Source organism: Mastigoproctus giganteus, chromosome 13 (assembly GCF_048544385.1).
Source record: "Mastigoproctus giganteus isolate SK-2022 chromosome 13, ASM4854438v1, whole genome shotgun sequence".
Lineage (NCBI taxonomy): Eukaryota > Metazoa > Arthropoda > Arachnida > Uropygi > Thelyphonidae > Mastigoproctus > Mastigoproctus giganteus.
In genome coordinates, this window is record NC_143587.1 from 44531006 (window position 1) to 44550910 (window position 19905).

Sequence of the window (19905 nt, forward strand, 5' to 3'; positions counted from 1 at the left end):
TTATGTTTTTTATGTGCAGTTAATAAAATTGCATTCTTAATCTCCCTACTTCTTATTTAGCCTCATTATTTCTGCATTAAATATATTAAAAATAAACTTTCTAGATAATAGAAAAATCAAAATAATGGCACCTTGAATTCCTGAAGGTGCCATTGTTCTGAAAGTCAACTGGTGTGAAACTCACCACTGTCAACCCAATACATCAAAAATAAAGGCACCTTTTCTTGACAACCCATTATAATTTGAGTATAAAGTCTTTCCTACTTTTTTTAGTTTCTTCCCTAGAGACTTCTCTTAATTTGCTTAGATTGCGTGACTTGACTACATACCATTTTATAATTACCGCAGAGTTCCACAACCTCTGATAACTTGTACCCTTTTATTTTTCTCCTCTGCCACTAGCCTCATCAGTTTATCTGACATCCATTTAGGACCAACCCTTGAAAAATCTCTTGGTTGGTATAAAAAGCTTAGTAGCTTTTAGGATATTTTTATGAATGCTTCTCATTTGGAATTTGCAGATGGTAACATCACCAGTTGGTCCCACTGTGCAGAATTTAAAAACTGAGAGATGATTGTAGTCACTTCTGTAAAAGTAAAATCCTTCCCCTTTAGAATTAGAACTGCTACTGAGTGGTTTCTTTATCCAAAGATTCATAAGGAACAAAGAATTAATGCTGATAATTAGATCAAGAATACTAATTCCTCTCGTAGCTCTCTAACATTGTGATGTAGAAAACAGTCATCCAATAAATCAAGAAAAGTGAGTGACCAACCCACATGTTCTGATCAAAATATGGTCAAAAATATTATAAGACATTCTGATTTACTGGCATGTTCTATTTGTCTGTACAGTTGTTTGTTATATTCAGCAGAGCCATTTGGTATAATGCACTCCTACTCACATTTTTTGCTTTCCCTGTGCTTATATCACAACAAACTGACTTAACATTGCACTGTTATTGTTTGTTATTTGGTTTTTAGGAGAGCATTAGCAACTAAGGCCATATTGCTCTGGGATATGCGGTGGTCATTCCCTGACCTTTCCGCATCCTCCGTATTTGGTGGTGACGGGCTCGAATCCCGGTCTAATCAAGAAGTGTGTGCTACGCACTGCTGCTCCTTCCCACCTGGCTAAGGAGGCGCCCAACAACATTGCACTGGCGACCCACTTCAACTTGTTGCTTGCACTTAGATTCTATGTGATTCTTAACTAAGAGCATAACTACACTACCTCTCCTGTCCAGTTTTCCTTTCTGTACACATCATACTCACCATATTCAAATTCTTCATCCTTTTTGTCTGGTACCAGTACCATGCCCCTGATATCTTCCTATAATGCTCACATTTGCTGATGTAACCAGTTAAAAGTCAACAAACTCAGCATACTTCAAATTCATCACATTTGCTTACTCCTAGCATTACATACAAGTTTTTTTTTTTTTTTTTGGGTAGTTGTTGGTGCATCGGCTTCTGTGGCCATAATGCACCTCCCAAGGTTTTTGCAGTACTTTGATCCAAGCCCGAGGTGGGATAACCAAAGGTTAACCAAAGGATAACCAACCCAAAGGTCGAACCCGCGACCTTTGGGTTGCCAGGCAGGTACTTTACCCACCCGGCTAGCCAGGTTGGCTTACATACATACAATTAATGCTTACATAGTGTACATACAAGTATGCATGCACTCCTGTTTTTACTCTTAGTAACCCTAACACATCCCATGTATTTTCTTAACCCACAAAGACCCCCCCCCCCCAATAAGGCCTTTTAATCCCCAACATCTTGCTTTCCAAGCTGCTCTATGTCTTATTAAAATCAGTGCAAGAATCACTTTCACCTCAGCCTGCAGCTGCTGTTAATCTATTAGTCTGTGTATTCTCCTTTCCTCAGACCTCCCACTCTTGCTATTATTAGTATCAACATGCAACAATATCTTTTGTGGACTTAAAAGATGACAGCTGTTCAACAATGTCTTCAACTTCTGTTCCTGGCAGACAGGCTGTGGTCCTATTTTCCTATCCTTTTTACAAACTATATTTCCCATTTCATGACAAAAGAGTCATTCACAAAAACTACTTCCTTTTGGGACCATCACATTCTGCCATATAGGATGTCATGTTGTGTGATGCTTGAGTGTGGTGCCCATTGTTATGTTGGTGGCTGAGTGCTTGATCGGTTCTTTTTTAATTTCTTCAAGGGCATCAACACTATTCCACAATGCACTGATATAAGCAGGTCAGAATGCTGAACTGGCACTTAAGAAGTTTTTAAAACATCCTAAAAAACCCGCTGCACTTTTTTTTTATTGATGTAGAATCATCCACATCTATTTATATATCATTTGATTCAATTTCATTAATTTCTGAATCTGAGTTGTAGAAAATTTAATCTTTTGAAAGCCAAAAATCAGACAATGGCTGGTGAGTATGGGACTGGCACAACCAGGGTCCTGAGATAGATATCATCATTCTTCTCTTCCTTGGTGATTCCTTTCTACTTCTGACTCTTGTGTGCGTGCGCACCCTCTCCCCCCCCCTCTCTCAGGGTAACTTGAGAATATTTTTTAGCTAGGGCAGCATAAGCTCCAGGCTTCCTTGCAACACATGGCTAATAATAATAATAATGTGATCTCCTCCCCCCCCCCACTTTTACAATCTATTTTAATGCTACCATATAATAAATAATATGGCAACATTAAATCATCAGAAACATAGATAGCAGAACTTACTAGAGGATTTAAAATGTTACTTGGAATGACCCTGAAAAATGTATATACAAGGGTGGGTCAATAAGTAATGCACTATAAACTGTGGCATCTTTATTAACTGAGATATTGTAACCATACTTCATTTACATAATTACAATCTTTCAACTTTATGAAAATATCACTCAATGTAAGAACCACCACACTTGCCGCATTTCTTCCCACATTCTTTCCAAACAGAATGCACTTTGGCAAAAATCACGAGGCTGACATTTACACCTATGTTTAATGTCAGAAACGAGTTCCATATCACTTTCACACATCTTACCATACAGGTATGCCTTCAGTCTATCAACAAAAAAAAATCTGTGGTGAGATCAGGGCTATAGGATGAGAGCAAGCCATTATGTTCTATACCAAATGAGTTATCTTCAACAGTGTCATCTGTGCTGCGTGTGGCCTTCGTTATCCTGATTATGAAACTTGATGTCCTGCTGATTCAGTTCAGGTCTTTTGGTTTTCAGATCTTAAGCTTTACCAGTATCTTTCTTTGTTGATGGTTGTTTCACTTTCCAAGAAATCAATAAAAATTATACCATTATGATCCCAAGAAAGTGACCATAAGTTCTGTTGAAGATTTGGAAAGTTTTGGCGGCTAAGGTAAAGAAAGCCAACAGGAGAACCACGGCAAACTTCGAGAAACTTACCAAACAAACTCATTTCCCCCTGAATTCTCGGTAAATAGATGGTTTGAGTGTTATCGGTAGTGGCAGTAGAAGTCAATAACGTTATATTGATTAGTTTTTTTCTCATTATTAAAAGCAGATTACCGGAGTTCACGAGTGAGCTGAAATTTACTTACTGGTACACCTGCCTCACTGCCTCCGTCTTAGGGTGTCAATCCCCTAAGACACTTCCCGCTGTTTTGAAATAGGAAAACAACTTCTACTGCCACTACCGATAACACACACAACGTCTGTAGAAGTCGTTTTCCTATTTTAAAACAGCAAGGGGGAATAAACACTCTAAGACTGAGGCAATCTGGAGGGTGTACCCATAAGTAAATTTCAGCTGCAAAGGCATTACACTCATGAACTCCAATAATCTGCTTTTAATAATGAGAAAAACTAATCAAAACATCATTATCAACTTCTACTGCCACTACCGATATCACGAACCATCTGTTTACCGAGAATGCAGAGAGAAACTGCGGTAGCAAGAAATAAGTTTGTCTGGTAAGTTTCTCAAAATTTGTCATGGTTCTCGTGTTGGCTTTCTTTACCTTTGTCATTTTGGCTTTTCGTTTACAGGTGATGTCAGGTGTACCCATTTCATGGATGGTTGTATGGTTTGTAGGTCAAAATGGAAAAGCCATGTTTCATCATATGTGCCAACCCTTTTAAAAGCACTCAGGATTGCCAGCACCAAACCTCTCCGGGATCCAGGTATTGTAAAAAATGACTGGGATCCAGAATACCTGGATCCTGGTAATTTTTTCCGCTATTAATACAAAAAAAATACTGGTTTTTCGGTACTAATTAAAAAAAAAATAATAATTGTTTATAATTTAATCACAAAAGTTATAAAATCACCTTTATGTGATTATGACATCATTATCTCTACTAGCAAACGTTCAATAAATCATCGATAGGACACCATGCAACATTGCAACCTGTCCACAATTCTCTGACAACTTCATGTCTGACAGCGCCTCTGTAGCCAGGTGGGCATGAGCAGCGCGTAGCGCATGCTTCTTGATTAGACTGGGGTTCGAGCCCGTGACCAAATACAGAGGATGCGGAAAGGTCAGAGAATGATCACCACATATCCCAGCCTTAGTTGCTAATGCTCCTAAAAACCAAATAACAAACAACAAACATCATGTCGGACCGTATCATAACTCCCAAGTCCCGTTCCTCCACTACTTACTTTAGTTCAATTCGACCAAGTGCATAAGTTATTTTGGGGTTGCTGTTCCCCAGGTGTAAGACCTTGCATTTTGCCAAATTAAAGCATAGCTACCACTTTTCTGACCATCCAGGAAGTCTATCTAGGTCACTCTACTTTGTGGCAATCATTAACTACTCTACTGATCTTTACATCATCTGCAAGTTTATAACTCATGCCCTCCATCCCGTCATAGATGTCATTTAAGATAATCAAAAACAACAGTGGTCCCAATACTGATCCTTGAGGAACCCCACTTCTTACATTAACCCAATCTGAGGAATAACCATTTATCATAACCCTCTGCCTGGTGCCCTCAAGCCATCGTGATATCCATCTGAGGATTTTCCCTATGATTCCAGCCTGCTCCAACTTATAAAGTAACCACTCACGTGGAACTGAGTCAAATGCTTTGCTGAAATCTAAATAAATAATGTCGAAATTATTCCCTAAATCCAGCTCACGAGTGACCTGTCAAAATGGCTAACCAGATTTGTTAAACATGATTTTCCCTTTACAAACCATGCTGTGTATCCTACAGAATTCCACTTCCATCTAAATGATCCTGAATTCCACCCCTGATCCCTGCCTCAATGATTCTCCCTACTACTGAAGTTAGACTGGCTGGTCAGTAATTTCCCGTTACACTCCTAGAACCACCTTTATATTCCAATTTACACCAATCCAATGGAATCTTCCTGAGTCCAGTGATGCTCTCATAACTAGCCTTAATGGTTCAATGCACTCACTTGCTACCTCCTTTAAGATTATAGGGTATATGCCATCAACCACAGGAGCCTTACTCGCCTGTAGGCGCGAATGTTTTCTCATTAAATAATCATTTGAAATTTCAACATCATTAATTACATTTTTTCAACTTCACTTCCATAATATCTCATTGACACAAAGGGTTTTTTTTTTTATGTAAATATTGATACAAAATAACTGTTGAGTTCATCTGCAACTTCAGCTATGGTATCTAATACTATCCCACGCAATTACATATGTATCATCTGATTTGTCCTTCTGTTATTTGCATTTATATATGTGAAGAATTCCTTAACTGCACTCTTTGCTCTCTTTATTCTTTATCCTCACTCTCTGCTCTCTCCCAGACTCAGTAAAGATACTATAGTGAAAATTATACTTTGCTGAATAAAACGTCTTTCTCCTTCAAAAAAATGACGAACATAATTCAACCATGGAAGACCAACGTGGAACAGAACATCAGTGTTCTGCAAATTCTTTCCAAAATAAGAAATTGCCAGACTCCAATGAGATTTTAAAAGATGAACTTGAGTCGGAAATTAATGAAATACTTTTAACTATTTTTGCTAAAAAAGTTCAAAGCCTAGAAATTATGGACTGAGACTGTCTACGATTATCCCAGTACCAGAATAGAATCCGAAAGGGCATTTTCTGCCGCTAATCAAATATGTACCAAAATTATATCCATTTTAAATGATCATACTATTGATTTTTTCAGAATATTTATTATTGCAATAAAAGTTTATTTAAAACATGATTCATGTAATTACAGTACTGTTGTTTTTTCCTTACTTTATTGCACCTAATTGTCATCAAAATTTATTGAGAAAAACTCTTCTGCAGTATTAAGATTTCTCTAACTTCAATAGAGAAATATTTATACTGAAGGGTGCTGTAAGTTTGAGAGTTCTAATGAATTCATGTGATATTACAACCAACTTAAAGAAGAATCCATGCTCAAGAATTTCGCAAATAATTTGAAGTTTATTTATAATTCCAAGAAAGCCAAACAGAAAGAGGAGTGTTATCAACTTCACTGCTGAAGCCAACCACTGTTCTCAGTCAACAATGAGATTTTACATTATTTTTCTTAGTTGTTATTAACAACTAAATTATGAAATATATATAAAAATCAAATTTGGAGAGTTGAAAAGATATCCAGATTTCACCCTTTCCAAGTAAGTATATATTTTTGTGTGCGGACTTCCTAGTCAGTGTGCGCACACAAACACACACCAGGGAGCACACATTTTTGAAGGTCATCAACATAGGGTATCTGTTCAAGAATGACTTGTACTAAAATCTGCTAGTTCATACTGCCATCTGTTATCTCTGTTTTCTGGTAAATAGTAAAGATTGTTAATAACAGATGTCAACATGAAATAGCTTCAAAAATCAGAGGAGTATGCATCTGTCAGTCTTAGTTATTTCCTATGGGCTTAGCAAGTCAAAACTGAAGAAATCTCTGGTATTAGATCTAGAAGTCAATGAAATTATATATAGAGGACATGTTGCATCAAAAAACAGATAAAAAATAACCAGTAAGATATAATGAACAACTGAAAAAAGGATAGAACCTTCAAAAATGTTTGATTTCGGACCAGTTTTTTTTTTTTATTATAATAATAACCCTCATTCTAATGCTGGATTACCAAATCAATAAGTACAGAATAATTAAAAGCATCTATGTATAAGTTTAAATTTTTACAAATCTTCAAAATTTCACAATAAAAAAAAAAAAAAAAAATCCATCTGAGCCCATATAATACAAACAACTTCCCAAGGTGCACAGATCAGTAAACTAACTCCGATAATTCTGATAGGGTTAATGATTTAAAACAAGTAAATGTTAACAATAACATAAAATGTCCAATATTTACAAAGAACAATATCAAAATTTAAATATTTCCAGGAGAATATACTTACATTTGTTTCACTATCTCGAATTATGAAATCTCCGTCTTCAGCATATTTATTAAGTATCTGATCACATTCACTACGTGTAATTTTACCAAAATACCATGGTCTATCACATGCTTTATTTTTATGTTGTATTCTAGGAGATCCACCACTGGCTCCACGTGGTGGTTTTAAAGGTTCATGAGGAGTGCCATTCATTTCCATTGCCACATTAGAAATATCACAAATCTTATTTGCTGAGGAGTCTGAACCATTTGATTCGGTTTTTCCTGATGATATGACTTGTAAATAATTTTTAGGCACTAAACCTACTTGCCCTTTTTTATTGCGAGCCCTCCACCAGTCTGGATCACCAGCTGGATGTTCCAAAATTTCTAACTGTTCACCTTTCTGGAAACTAAGTTCCTCATCACTTTGAGATGTGAATGAATATAGTGTTATTACAATATCATTACTTTGTAGCAGATTCTGATAAGTAACTGTTACGGGTTCTTCGGAAGGAATATTTGGAACCACCTCAGGAGGGATCTCTTCATCTTCTTGAACATAATTTGAAGGAAACCAACCAACATGGCCATCACTTTCACCTTTCCACCATCCATCACTTGATTTTTCCATGACAACAACCCTTGTTCCTTTGATTAGAGAAATTTCATCTGATTGTTGAGCATCATAGTTATATTTCACTAAAGCTGAAGTGTTTAAACAAGTTTTGTTTGCTGGGGCTGGAATTTTTGGGGAATTAATATTAAGATCTTTGGCTGCTACAGGTGAAGAAGTAGGAGAAGTTTTAGATTCACTTCTCTTTCTTACTTTTTTTCTTATGCTATCAAAAATTGAAGGCTTTTCTCGTTTTACATAATTTGAAGGAACAAAGCCTGACTGATTCTTAGAATTCTGAACTTTCCACCAGTGTTTACTATCATCAAGAAGTATCAATCTTTCATTTTTTTTAATGTCCAATTCTTGACTTCCTTGGGCTGTATAATCATACTTAGCTATAACACATATTTCTTCACCACTCTTACCTGTAAAATTATCAAATCAAATAAAGTTGGAGAAAAATTACTAATGTATAAAAAATGAATTGACATTAAAAACAAATGAATTATAGGATAACGATAATGAATGTGACAATGAATAATGAATTAGTGATAATGGCAAAACCTGCATGGGATAACTTAAAAAGCAAAGACAAATACAAATTAAAAGTGATTTCTCCCTTAAAAAAATTGTTTACCTAAATTAATCATGGCTAAAAGTCAAAAGATGCTTACCTAAAAATTGTCTAGTAAAGTATTTTCCGACAAACTAATATTTGACTGCACAAAGCCAATGGCTAATAATTATCAGGCATATCAATTTAAGAAACCTAATTAATTTAACTGTTAACCGGTAATAATTATTATTAAATGAGAGAGAGTACCACATACATACTAAGATATACCACATGTCAGACAACGTTAACTACAAAATTGCATTTATATTTTGAGACAACTTTATACAAATAACAATATCTATATAATATCGGTGTAAATACACCATAGATAACTCTTAAGAAACTACGATGGTAGTGTGGGAGGCATCATTTGCTCTGTTTCTCATATTGTGTTTTTCCTTCGCAATGAGTTGGCATTAGCATTAGTAGAGGAATATAATGATGCAAGAAAGCAAGCTTATGCAGCATCAGCAAAAAAAAAAAAAAAAAAAAAACAACACACTTCCACTTCACCTCTCCATTCGTTTGAAATACCTGTCCAGCTGAGCCTTAAATTTATTTAGGCTATCAACTTCCACAACAAGGGATGGAAGTCTGTTCTACCAACCAACTACCCGCTGACTAAAGACAAATTTCTGCACATCTATCCTATATCTGTCTTTCCTCAATTTGAATTTATGCCCTCTCAGGTGATTATTCTGAGCAAGAGGCAGTATCCCATCAACATTGAGCAAGTTCAAACCATTCAAGGCTTTGTACACCTATATCAGACCACCTCGCCAGTGCCTAGTCCCCAGACATTGTAATTTGCAAAACTTAAGCCTTTCTTCGTAAGAATAACCCTTCGTTACGTTCACTAACCTTGTTGCCCTTCTCTGTACTCGTTCCAGCAGCTCTACATCCTTCTTGAAATGAGGCTTCCAGACCTGTATACAGTACTCAAGGTGCGGCCTGACCATTGCCTTATACAAGGGAATAATCACCTCCCTATCCCTGCTAGAAAAATTCCTGTATATCATTGATAAGACACCATGAGCTACTCTTGCAGCCCGTCTGCACTGCTCAGAGGACTTCATATCTGCCTGCACAATTACCCCCAGGTCCTACTCATTCTCTACCACTGTCAGTGTAGTACCACAGAGTTGATACGTTGCTCTGGGGTTGCTGTTTCCCATAAATAGTACTTTACATTTGTCAATGTTAAACTTCATTTGCCACCTCTCAGCCCATCTGCTCAACCTTACCAGCTCCTGTTGCAGCAGCATAGCGTCAGTAGCGTCCTTAACAACCCTGCCAACCTTTGTATCATCTGCAAACTTGGACATTAAGCTTGATATACCATCATCAATATTATTTATAAATACAGAAAACAACAATGGACCCAACACTGAACCCTGAGGGACTCCACTAATAACATTAGTCCACGATGAGCAGTGTCCATTAATTACCACTCTCTGTCTTCTGCCACTCAACCATCCCTTTATCCATAGCAACAATTTGCCACCAATGCCACACTGCTCCAATTTGTGCAGCAGTCTTCTATGTGCAACAGTATCAAAAGCCTTTCTAAGATCCAAATATATAATATTAAAGTTATTCCCTGCATCCAATTCTTTTGTGACTACATCATAGTATTCAATCAAATTGGTCAGGCAAGACCTTCTCTTAACAAAACCATGTTGAGCTATAACTGAATTCTTGTCAAGATGATCCTGCAGTGCTTCTCTAACCAGTGCTTCCATTAATTTTCCTGGAACAGAAGTTAAACTCAGAGGTCTATAATTACTTGTGTCAGCCTTTGATCCAAATTTGTGAATTGGGGTTACATTTGCACATCTCCAGTCTGTGGGTACCTCACCTGAGTCCAAGTAAGCTCTCATAATTATGGCTAACGGATTGCTTACTTCCTCTGCTGCCTCCTTTAATATAACTGGATAGATCCCATCTACCCCAGGTGCCTTTCTTGTATTTATCTTCAACAATTTCTCCTCCACTTTACTCTCAATTATTACAAGATCATCTAGCTCACTGCCAGTGTTTACTTCATCTATGGCATTCCCCTTCCTGAATAACTCCTCGTGTGAATGTAGATACAAAATATTGATTTAGTTTGTTAGCTACCTGAGCAGGATCATGAACAGTTGAACCATCGATATCAAGTGGACCAATCTGATTCATCCCCTTCCTTCTAGAGTTTACATAAGTAAAGAACTCCTTGCTGTGTTTCTTTGCATCCCTTGCCAAAGATTTCTCGTAATCTTCCTTCTCCTGCCTAACCTCCTTTGTAACTTGGTTACAGATCAACTTATATCTATCATAGGTGTCTGTGTCACATGTTAATTTATATGTATCCCATGCATTTTTCTTCTCTGCCATATGTCTCATTAGTTCGTGTCATCCATTTAGGCCTGATCCTTGAACAATATTTCTTAGTTGGTATGTAAAGCCTAGTATAAGTTCTTTGAATGCTTCCCATTTTCAGTTTGCTGTTGGTAACATCAGTTTGTGTCACTGTATTGAATTTAAATACAGTCTCAGACCATCGTAGTCGCCTTTACGAAAGCAATAACCCTTCCCTTTACCCCTGATGGTAGTTACCTCTTTGAGTAAATCCCACTTCAGCACACTGTGATCACTGCCATCTAGGGGTTCCTTTATCTGCAGATTCTTAATGCATGAAGAATCACTACTGATAATCAGATAGAGAGTATTACTCCCTCTAGTCGCCTTCCGAACATGCTGATGTAGAAAACAATCGTCCAATAAATCCACAAAAGCCTTGCTAGTGTGTGAGTGACCAACCCACAAATTCCAGTCAATATCTGGGAAATTAAAATCCCCCATTATTAGACTCTCTGATTTACTGGCCTACTCTATTTCCCTGTACAGTTTCTTATTATACTCATCAGAGTCATTAGGCCTATAGCACACTCCTACTCTCAATTTTAATCTCCCAATGCTTATGTCACACCAAACTGACTCGACACTGCACTGTCCAGCGATGTCAACTGGCTTCACTACCTTGGATTTTATGTGTTTCTTAACTGATAGTATAACCCCTCCTCCCTTCCTATCCTTTCTGTAGACGTTGTACTCCCCAAATTCCAGTTCTGCATTCCTTATACCTGTGTGACACCACATCTCTGATATCCCAACAATATCCACCTTTGATGCCTTGAGCAATACCTCAAATTCATCAAATTTATTTACCAAACTCTTAGCATTGGTGTACACGCAAGTATACATGCACCTGTTCTCTTTCTTAGCTACCCTAACACAACCCATGTGTTTACTTGTAACCCAATGACTCGCAGCAGTCTCTGAAATATCCTGCATCTTATTTTCCAAGCTGCTGCACATTCCAATAAAAGCAGTGCAGGAATCACTTTCACCTCTGCCAGTGGCTACTGTTAATCTATTAGTCCCTGTATCCCCCCAATCTAGCAGTTTTCCGACCCACCTAACACTGCCTCGATAGCATCAGCAAACATCCTTCCACCCTTTCTATTTAAGTGTATCCCATCCCTGTAGAAGCAGTCTCTCCTGTTAACAAGTACAGTCCAGGCTGAAAAAAATTTTACCCATTGAGCCTTGCACAATCTTTCCAGGGCTGAATTGATCGACAGGGTTCTCATCATATACTCCCTCCTATCGTGTCTGGGCAGAATTGCAGACACTTTCAAATTCAACCCTAATTCACGGCATTTTTTCAACAGTGACCTGTACTTGTTAAGTAATTCCGCCGTCTCCTACTCTTAATATCATTAGTGCCAACGTGTACAACTATATCACCTTTTGTGGCCTTAAAAGATGATACCCACTCTACAACGTCATCAACATTGCCATGGTATTGCACTACCTTGAATAAATAACGCTTCACTAATAGAGAAGACTATTGTTACTTATTCTCAGTGAGTACCACCACCCAGTTGGCACAGTTTCAAAGCTATTGGCCTATCATTGGTGGGTGGGAGGATACCCTGGTATTGCAGACATGACAGTACTCCTCATGTGTGAATGTCGATGCAAAATATTCATTTAGTTTGTTAGCTACCTGAGCAGGATCATCAACAGTTGAACCATCGATATCAAGTGGACCAATCTGATTCATCCCCTTCCTTCTAGAGTTTACATAAGTAAAGAACTCTTTGCTGTTTTTCTTTGCATCCTTTGCCAAAGAGATCTCATAATCTGCCTTTGCCAGCCTAACCTCCTTTGTAACTTGGTTACAGACCAGCTTATATCTATCATAGGCCTCTGTGTCACATGTTAATTTATATGTATCCCATGCATTTTTCTTCTCTGTCACATGTCTAATTTGTTCATCTGACATCTATTTAGGCCTAAATCTTGAACAATTTCTTTGTTGGTATGAAAAGCCTAGTAGCTTACAAGACTAATTCTTTGAATGCTTCCCATTTTGAATTTGCTGTTGGTAACATCATCAGTTGGTTCCACCATATAGAATTTAAATACTGTCTCAGAACATCATAGTCACTTTTACGAAAGCAAAAACCCTTCCCTTTACCATTAATGGTAGTTACCTCTTTGAGTAAAGCCCACTTCAGCACACTGTGATCACTGTCACCTAGTGGTTCCTTTATCTGCAGATTCTTGATGCATGAAGAATCACTACTGATAATCAGATCAAGAGTATTACTCCCTCTAGCTGCCTCCTGAACATGCTTCTGTAGAAAACAATCATTAAATAAATCCACAAAAGCCTTGCTAGTGTGTGAGTGACCAACCCACAAATTCCAGTCAATATCCGGGAAATTAAAATCCCCCATTACAAGACACTAATTTACTGGCCCACTCTATTTCTCTGCACAATTGCTCATTATACTCATCAGATTCAGTAGGCCTATAACACACACCTAGTCTCAGTTTTCCTTTCCCAGTGCTTATGTCACACCAAACAGACTCAAAATTGCACTGTCCCCCCACATAAATTGGATGCACTTCCTTAGATTTTATGTGTTTCTTAACTAACAGCATAACCCCTCCTCCCTTCCTCTCCTGTCTTTCCTTTCTGTACACATTGTACTCCCCAAATTCCAGTTCTGCATTGCTTATGTCTGTGTGACACAATGTCTCTGATATCCCAACAATATCTGCCTTTGATGTCTTGACTAGCACTTCAAGCTCATTGAATTTATTAACTATACTCCTAGCATTAGTGTATAAGTATACATGCAACTGTTTCTGCGCTTCCATAGCCAGGTGGGAAGGAGCAGCAGTGTGTAGCACATGCTTCTTGATTAGACCGGGGTTCGAGCTCGTGACTACCAAATACAGAGGATGCAGAAAGGTCAGGGAATGACCACCGCATATCCCAGGAGCAATATGGTGTTAGTTGCTAATGCTCCTAAAAACCAAATAATAACAATTAACAATAGCCTTATATAATGGGATCATGACATCCTCATCTCTACTAGCAATTAGCAAAATAAATATCGATAGGACACCACAGGACTTCCTTGCAACCTGACTACAATGCTCGGAGAACTTCATCTGACTGTATCATAAACGTGAAATTTCAACATCATTAATCACACTTTTTTTCAACTTCATTCCCATAATATCTCATTGACACAAAGGGGTTTTCTTCTGTAAATAATGATGCAAAGTAACTGTTGAGTTCATCTGCCACTTTGGCTGGGGTACCTAATATTATCCCACATCCATTACATAAGGGTCCAATCTGGTTTGTTATCCTCTTCTTTGCAGTTTTGTGAGCAGGAGCAATGTAGACTAGGAGTTGGATACATCTGGATAGCTACCCACATCTGTTCAACTAGACAACCTCACTTGACTTTCCCATACAAGATTAGTCATACAAGATCTTCTTTAGCAAATCCATGAGATGGCTGAGATTGCCATAACTATAGCTGAGATTGCCATAACTATAGCCCTGTGAAGATGATCCTGCAATACTTTTTGGATCACTGATCTCCAGTATTTTCACTAGAACAGAAGTCAAGCTTACAGATAATAGTTTTTCACTCTCCTGATCCCTTTATGAGCAGGGGAGACATTTGCACATCTCCAAACCATAGCAACCTCCCCATAATCAATAAAGGCTCTAATAATTATGGCTAAAGATTTACTTACCTCTTTTGCTACTTCTTTTGATATAACTGGATAGATTCCATCAGCCCCAGATGCCTTTATTTTCAGCTGCAACAATTTCCTTTCCACTTTCTTATCAGTTATCACATGTATTTATCCTCATCTAGGAATATCTGACTTAGGGATTTGAAATTTGGCTGGCAATTTCATCCTTCTCTATGTAGCTACCTTCTAGAGCTACACATTTTTTCCCATTTCTGGATAAACTCTTTCAGATCTCTTGAATAGAACTCCTCAATTTAAGCAGAAAACAAAAATTCTACTTCTTTAATTACTGCCTTATCAGTCTGAAATCTGTGTTACTGTAATGGTCTTTCACTTTAGTGAAGAGGGGGAAGTCTGAAGGTGAGAGGTCAAGAAAATAAGGTGAACACTGCAATTGTAAAATCCACACGATTGCCAAGTCCATTGTGAGAACAGTCTTGTGAGCAGGAGCAGTGTAGGCTAGGAGTTGGACACATGTGGATAGCTACCCACATCTGTTAAACTAGATAGCCTCACTTGACTTTACTAGGAGGTTTCTGAGGTACTCTCCAATGATGCTCTTGCCTTTTTGGAGGTAATCTATAGGAACGATACCATTAGTCTCAGAAGACTGATAACATGACCTTGTTAGGAGCCAACTGAATTTTCACTTTTTTCGGGGTTGATGAAGATGAATGTTTACATTTTTTGCTCATCTGGTTTGTTTCTGGGTCAGTGACATAACAAGCAATCATCATCGTCACAATTCAGACTAAAACTCATCAACACAGCTGCAAGAATTGTATGGAAAACTCTTTCCGGTGGAACTTTTGAGGAATGTCAACAATTTTGGAACCATCGGGCTGCCACCATGGACAGAGGTTAAAGTGAATCCTGCATTACTGATAGTGGAACATACAGCAGCCTGGAAAGCAAGATAATGGGGATTTCGAGGCTGCTGTCATTCATAGAAACTAAGAAAAAAAACAGGTGCATGTATATTTGCATGTACACCAATGCTAGGAGCATAGTAAATCAATTTGATGAATATGAAGTGCTGGTCAAGTCATCAAATGCAGACATTGTTCTGATATCATACACATAGTGTCACTCAAATATATTATGCTCTTAGTTGCGAAGCACAAAATCTAAGGCAGTCCTTCCAGTTGACATGGGTGGCCAGTGTAACACTGAGTCGGTTTGGTGTAACGTAAGCAATGGGAAAGAAAATATGAGAGTATGTTATACACATAATGATGCTGATAACTACAACAAACAACTAGAGTGCTAGTGGGATGGTCACTCACACAAGACTTTTGTGAATTTATTGGATGATTGTTTTCTAAAGCAGCATATTAAAGAGACAAAAGACAGTAATACTCCTGGTTCACTTTCAACAGTGATAATTTGTGAATTAATAATGTGCAGATAAAAGAACCAATACGTAGCAGTGAACAAGTTTATTGATGTGGGATTTACTTAAGGATGTAACTATCACCAAGGGCAAAGGAAAGGAGTTTTGCTTTCATAAAGATGACTACAGTAGTCTCAGACAGTTTTTAAATTCTATATAGTAAGACCAACTGATGAAGTTAAAATCAGCAAATTCTAAATGGGAAGCATTCAAGGAAATAACCATAGAAGCTACTAGGCTTTTCATACCAACTAAGAACATAGTACTTTTTAGTCATTGCACAACTAAGAAATACTGTGTTAAAGACTTAGACCTAAATGGATGTCAGATTAACTAAGGAGACTCGGGGAAGCAAATTAAAATGCATGGGATAGCTGCATATAAATTAAGGGACAATATAGAAGTCTATGGTAGATATAAACAAGTCTGTAATCAAGTCACAAAGGAGGCTATACAAGCTAAGGCTGATTATAAGAAAATCTAGTTTGTAAACAACCTGATCCTGCTCAGGTTGCTGACAAACTGAATAAAGTATTTTGCATCTCCATTTACACAAGGATTTCTTTAGTGAAATGGATGTCAGAAATTTATCAAACACCAACAGAGAACTAAATGATTTTGTAATAACTGAGAGGAAAGTGGAAGAGAAATTGAAGTTAAACATAAAAAAGGCATCTTGAGTGGATGGGATTTATCCAATTATATTAAGGAGGCAGCAAAGGAAGTAAGCAAACCATTAGCCACGATTATGACAGCACCTTTGGGTACAGGGAAAGTCTTCGCAGACTGGAGATGTGTGAATTTATCACAAATTCATAAGGGGGGGGAAGCAAAGGGCGACATGAGCAATTACAGGCCTGTTCCAGAGAAAATAATGCATTTACTGGTTAAAGAAGTAATGCTAGATCATCTAGACAGGAGTGCAGCTTTACTTCACCCACAACATGCATCTGACCAATTTAATTGGATACTATGATGCAGTCACCAAGGTACTGGATACAAAAAATAATTCTGATTATCATTTACTTTGTCAGGAAAACTTTAATACTGTCGAACACAAATTGGAGCAGAGTGGCATTAAAGAAAAGTTACTGCTATTTGTTGAGTGGAAGAAGAGAGAGAGAGAGTGATTATCAATTGTTATTTGATTTTTTTTAGGAGCATTAGCAACTAAGGCCATATTGCTCCAGGGATATGCGGTGGTCATTCCCTGACCTTTCTGTATCCTCCGTATTTTGTGGTCATGGCTCGAACCCCGGTCTAATCAAGAAGCGTGTGCTATGCACTGCTGCTCCTGCCAACCTGGCTACGGAAGGGCCTTGATTATCAATGGACACTCCTCTTCATGGACTAATGTTATTAGTGGAAACCCCCCCCCAAGTTTCGGTACTAGGCCCATTGTTGTGTTCTCTATTAATGATATTGATGAAGGTATATCAGGCTTAATGTCCAAGCTTCCAGATGAAAGGTTGGCAGGGTGGTTAATGACAGTAATGAAAGTATGCTGTTGGAACAAGATCTAGAAAAATTAGGCAGATGGGCTGCTGAAGTTTAACATTGACAAATGCAAGGTACAGCTTATGGGTATTATTAATTTCCAGTGTAACATACCAATGTTGTAGTACGGTGAAAAATGAAAAAGGACAGTGAAAAATGAAAAAAAAAAAAAAAAAAGTACTTAGGAGTAATTGTGCAGTAGATATGAGTTCTATGAGTAGTACAGACAGGCTGCCAGAACAGCTCATAATTGAGTATTGCATACAGGTCTGGAGTCCTCATTTTAGGATGTAGATCTGCTGGAATGGGCATAGAGGAAGGTAGCATGGTTGATAAAGGGAACAAAACAATGGTCTTAACACGAAAGGCTTCAGTTCTGCAAATTGCACCATCTGTCTATTCTCCAGATGGTGCAAATTGCACCATCTGGAGAATAGACACCTGTGAGATAACGTCATTGAGGATTTTAAGGCTTAGAATGGATTGAACAAGCTCAGTACTGATGGTATTCTTTCTCTTGCTCAGACTACACACGAGGGGCATACATTCAAACTGAGGAAGGATGGTTGCAAAACAGATGTGCAGAAGTTTGCCTGCAGACAATGGGTGGTTGATTGTTGTTACAAACTTCTATCCATTGTTGTGCAATTGAATAGTCTGAATAAATTCAAGGAAGAACTAGACATATGCTTACAAGAAGGGGTTTTTTTTTTTTTTTTTTGTCACTGCCCAAAGTTGAGAGGAAGGGAAGAACTTTTATAGCCTTCTCTCACACCTCATTGAATTCTTCCAGTAGAACAGTTTATTTAACCTGCAAACATTTAACAGTGGTCTCATATAGTTGCTTGTAAAGACAGATGTTATAATTCCACTACACATTTCTGTTCTCACAGTTGCTATGTGTAGTTGCCAAGTACGAGGAAGGGAGAGTATATTCAAAAAAAAAAAAAAAAAAAAAAAAAAAAAAAAGTGCTGAAGTTCTTAAAAAGGAAAAAAATGGAGGACAAATATATTTTTTCTCTTCCTATTGATGCTATGTATGCTTGATTTCTTGTATCATTTGTTAATATAATATTAATACATGGGCTACACAGCTTTGTGAGGTTACCTCAGAGTTGATATGACAAAGGTTCATAATACTTTAAGAGACGTTTAAATGAATGAAGGTGAAAATTTCATGGTATTAAACTCAAAGGCCTGCAGAATCAGCATCCACATGGGAAGCAAGGACTTTTTTTTTTTTAATTCCATTTCTGCATGTGCATTATTGTCATTATTAATTTCGGTTATTTAAGAATTAACTTATGAAAGGAAATACTAATTCGTGTAATTTTAAAAGTTGAAATAATCTAATGAAACTTTTGAATGAAATGAAAGTTGATCATTACCTGAGGGATAAACGGAAGAATTTTTGCTTTTGTAAAGGTGACAACAGTGGTCTCATACAGTTTTTAAATTCTTTACAGTGGGACCAACTGATAATATTACCAACAGCAAATTCTAAAATCAGAAGCATTCAAGAAATTAAAGAATTCAAGGAATCTTGGAATCTACTAAGCTTTTGGTAGATATAAGTTAGTCTTTAATCAATTTACAAAGGAGGTTAGGCAAGCAAAGGCTGATTACAAGAAATCTTTGGCAAACGATGCAAAGAAGAACAGCAAAGACTTCTTTACTTATGTAAACTTCAGAAGCAAGAAAGAGAATCAAATTGGTCTACTTGGCATCAATGGTTCGACTGTTGATCCTGCTCAGGTTGCTGACAAACAATGAGTATTTTGCATCTACATTCACACATGAAGGATTCTGTGGGGAATGGGAAGCCAGACATTTATCAAACTAACAGGGAGCTAAATTATTTTGTAATAACTGAGAGTAAAGTGGAGAAGAAATTGTTGAAGTTAAACATAAGAATGGCACTTGGGTGGATGGGATCTATCCAGTTATATTAAAGGAAGCAGCAAAGGAAGTAAGCAAACCCTCAGACATAATTATGAGAGCATCCTTGGATTCAGGGGAAGTCCCCATGGACTGGAGATGTGCAAATATATCACCCCCACAATTCACAGAGGGGAGGGATTAAAGGGTGACACAAGTAACCTTGTTAGTTTAACTTCTGTTCAGGGGAAAATAATAGTCACTGGTTTAAGAAGCATTGCAGGATCACTTAAACAAGATTTCAGTTATAATTCAGACACAGAATGGGTTTGTTAAGGGAAGTCTTGTCTGACCAATTTTTTCGAATATTAAGATGCAGTCACAGGAACTGGTTGCAAAAATTTATATTTATATCGTATACTTGGATTTCAAGAAAGCATTAAGGGCAAGTTGCTGCTATGA

At 37.5% G+C, this 19905-nt stretch overlaps 1 pseudogene; it reads right to left on the minus strand.

Annotated features, from left to right (window-relative positions):
* The window catches only part of LOC150075998 (SH2/SH3 adapter protein dreadlocks pseudogene), a 53150-nt pseudogene that overhangs the window by 13000 nt on the left and 20245 nt on the right, over positions 1-19905 (minus strand).